The sequence below is a fragment of the Cervus canadensis genome, chromosome 11 (genome assembly GCF_019320065.1).
Source record: "Cervus canadensis isolate Bull #8, Minnesota chromosome 11, ASM1932006v1, whole genome shotgun sequence".
NCBI classification, from domain to species: Eukaryota; Metazoa; Chordata; class Mammalia; order Artiodactyla; family Cervidae; genus Cervus; species Cervus canadensis.
The window spans coordinates 44,436,108-44,440,223 of NC_057396.1; the positions used below are offsets into that span (position 1 = coordinate 44,436,108).

Here is a 4,116-nt window from a genome sequence, read left to right on the forward strand (position 1 = left end):
GAGTCACACCAGACTGCTAAGGCTGGTTTCCTGTAGGAAGAAGAATGAGATTAGGACTGTAGGATAAGAACTATCAATTTTCAGTTTATGAGTGTTTGTATTGTTGGAGTATTCTATAAATAAAATTATTTTCTAGCTATATAATTCTTAAATTTTTTTACATATTTTGATTTATACTTTACTCACTTAGAAAAGGGGGATAAATGATTTCTGCATTGTGTATTAATGATGAAGAGAAACATTGCATGTAAAACCCAAATCATTAAAATAACATACTCAGTTGTGTCTGACTCTTTGCAATCCTGTGGACAGGCTCCTCTGTCCATGGAATTCTCCAGGCAAGAATACTAGAGTGTGTAGCCATGCCCTTCTCAAGGGGATCCTCTTGACCCAGGGGACAAACCTGGATCTTCTGCATTGCAGGCAGGTTCTTTACCATTTGAGCTACCAGTGAAGCCCAAATAATATGCTGAAGGTGCTTAAAATATATATTTTAAAGATAATATTCATAAGGGTCTTACTTTTTGCTAGGAACTATAGTAAGTATGTAGATACATTAGAAATTAGGATCTAGTTTGTATAATAGAGTCTTCTATTTGGGAGACCCTATTATACAAATTTCATACTGAAGACATCTGGACTTATATAAGTTAATTAAATTTCTCAGTGCCATAAATATGTTTCAAAGGCTGAACTCAAACTTCAGTTTGTCTAATTTTCAAAAATGATGTCCTACATATGACACAATTATTCTATTTTGAAAATTATTATCGAGAGGAAATTAAAACAGAGAGAGGGCAGGGCTTACACAGCATCTCAGAATCAAACCAAGCAGTTGACAGAGACTCGCAGGGTAGCCTGGCGACCACGCGGGGGCAGCAGAGTCGTACTTCCACTTATTCAACCCAGACAAACACACACACGCAGGGGCCTGAGCACTTTCATACTATCTGTAAGCTCTTTGCTTACATTTATGAACGAATGAATATTACAGATAGATAGGGTGATTAGATGAATAGATAGATAGATTAAATCTTCCTTTCATGATTGTCTCCTTACTCTTTTTGAAAAATCCAGGTCTCATATTTACCTGGCAGGAGAGATACTATGATCCCTAAGGTGGTTTTCCAAGGGCAAGGCTTATTCATTGCACTCTTGATACAATGTGGGAAGCTCAGCTGCATAATTTGTGGTTTTGGGGACAGGGATGAGGGGAGGGGACAGAAAGATTAGGTCTCAGATCTGAGATATTTGGCCTTGTTTAATTCATTAGTGCCTAGGTTTAATTCTGATGTCAGAGGAAGCCAAAATATTTTTTTCTTAAAAATTGATTTGCTGTCTGACTCGGGGAACTCAAACAGGGGCTCTGTGACAGGCTGAAGGGTGGGGTGGGGAGGAGGTGGGAGGAAGGTCTGGGTTGATTCTTATTGATGTATGACAGAAAAACCCCAAAATTCTGCAAAGCAATGACCCTTCAATTAAAAAACAATTCTGACTGACAACTCATATTTCCTAGAAGATTGAACTAAAAAGTTTCAGGAGCATGCTAATAATGTTAATAGGGAATGAATGACTGGTATGAGATCACTTATATATGAAATATAAAAAATAATACAAATGAGTGCATATGCAAGAAAGAAACAGACTCACAGATAGAAAAAGCAAACCAGTGGTTACCAAAGGGAAGAGGGAAGGGAGGGATGAATTAAGGAAATAGGATTATCAGATAACCATGTTAGCAGAAACTTCCTTTGGGTTTTTCCATTAGATGTTATAGAAAAACCTGAACAAACTTTTCGGTCAACCCAATACAAACTATCGTGAATAAAATAGATAAGCAACAAGGACATATAGTATAGCACAAGGAAATATAGCCACTCTCTTGCAATAATTTTGAATAGAATATAACCTGTAACACCACTGAATCACTATGCTATATACGTGAAAGTGATATAATACTGTAAATCAATTAGAGTTCAATAAAAAAAAGAAAAAAATAGGGGATGAACACTAATACCTCCTCTTTCCCTGCATCTGAGATCCCAAGTTCTCAGCACTTTCAGTCTCTACCCTACTGTGTTAGCTGTGGAAGCAGACAGGAGTGTTAAACTTGGTGGAAAAAGAAGATTGTGACCCCCAAAGTCACTGTCCCAAACTCCCCAAGTCAGTGGGCCAGAGTCATTCTCTGCTGACTTCAGGGAATAGGACAAGGACTTGCTTGGACTTTTTGCATGAGAAAAAAATATTTTCTCAGGGCACTGATTTGGGGGACCACTAATTCTTTGCAGAGATTTCTACCTGAGGGCAGTTAAATAGAAACTACAGGACCTCAGATTGCTCACTCTAGTCCAGTGCCAACTGTCAGAAAACTCAAAGTTTTATTCTTCAAAGTTCTTTTTGATTTGTTGTTATTATTCAACCACTCAGTCATGTTTGACTCTTTGTGACCCCATGGACTGCAGCACTCCAGGTTTCCCTGTTCCTCACAATCTCCCAGAGCTTGCTCAAACTCATGTCCATTGAGTTGGTGATGCCTTCCAACCACTTGATCCTCTGTCATCCTCTTCTCCTCCTGCCTTCAATCTTTCCTACTATCAAGGTCTTTTCTAATGGGTTGGCTATTTGCATTAGGTGGCCAAAGTATTGGAGTTTCAGCTTCAACATCAGTCCTTCCAATGAATATTCAGGACTGATCTCTTTAGGATTGACTGGTTTGATCTCCTTGCAGTCCAAGGGACTCTCAAGAGTCTTCTCCAATGCCGCAGTTCAAAAGGATCAATTCTTCAGTGCTCATCCTTCTTTATGGTCCAACTCTCACATCCATACACGACTATGGGAAAAATCATAGCTTTGACTATGTGGACCTTTGTTGGCAAAGTAATGTCTCTGCTTTTTAATATGCTGTCTAGTTTTGTTATAGCTGTTCTTCCAAGAAGCAAGCCTCTTTACATTTCATGACTGCAGTCACCATAGGCAGTGATTTTGGAGACCGAGAAAATAAAATCTTTTTTATTATTAAAAATTAAATTCTAACCTTCATCCTAATGCTGCCCAAGTCACGTTTTTTGGGTTGGAAACTGTTAGTCATATCTGACTCCTTGTGAACTCACGGTCTGTAGCCTGCCAGGCTCCTCTGTCCATGGACCGTTCCAGGCAAGAATACTGCAGTGGTAGCCATTCCCTTCTCCGGGGGATCTTCCCAACCCAGGGGTCAAACCTGGGTCTCCTGCATTGAAGGCAGATTCTTTATCATCTGTGTCACCAGGGACAATTAACTATGTATTGTCTATATTTACTATCCTACAGTCAGGGTCAGCATGTTGTCATTGAAATACCCTGCAATGCCATTCCTGGATTTTCTATGATGTGTCAGGCATACAACTAGATGCTATATATTAATTATCACATAATTGTGTTAGTTTCATAATATTTATATTATTGATAAAAAGCTGAGGCCTAGTTTTTATTTTCTGACTTTGTATGGCTTTCTCTTTGGTTTACCACAATGTATTGTACCTTTTTCCCCGAAAATAACAAATGAAAGCTATTGTGAATATATATAAGCACAAGAAAGTTGTGAAATTAAATCTATTGCCAATTTACAAGGGGAAAATGTATGCAATTTTCCCATTAAGTCATTGAAGAAAGAGAAACAAGAAAAAAAAATTGAAAAAGTAAAATTTTCAATGTTGCCTTTACTATTATGCAAAGACAAGCATGTGGGCCTGGGAAGAGAGAGATGGTCCATGTCAGGTGTGGGTTGAGACAAGGGTTTGTATGGGATGGCATATAGTGCAAAGACCTCACCATCATTTTGAGAGCAGAGAGCTCTTTACGGCTGAAGCGCACAAAAAGGGAAGCAGGCTCTACATAGACCTCTGAGTGTCCTTCCTTTTCTTAGGGAGAGAAGAGTCATAACTGAGTTTGTGGACTATAAGCCCTTTCTCCTCTCTCCCCCTCAGCATCCAGGTCTGAATGATAGGCTTATCCTGTCTGGAACTAGGCTGACTCACGTCAAGGCCCAGTCATGGGAGGGGCTCTGCCAGGGCTCTGATAGCATTATCTGTAGGACCAGGACCTGGGAACAGCAGCTTTTCCCTCCCAGCCCCTAAGCAG

General features: G+C 39.4%; 1 pseudogene; it reads left to right on the forward strand.

Moving 5' to 3' along the window:
- Positions 1-1,082: 1,082 nt before the first annotated feature.
- LOC122450700 lies at positions 1,083-1,204 on the forward strand (annotated as a pseudogene).
- The last annotated feature ends 2,912 nt before the right edge of the window (positions 1,205-4,116 follow it).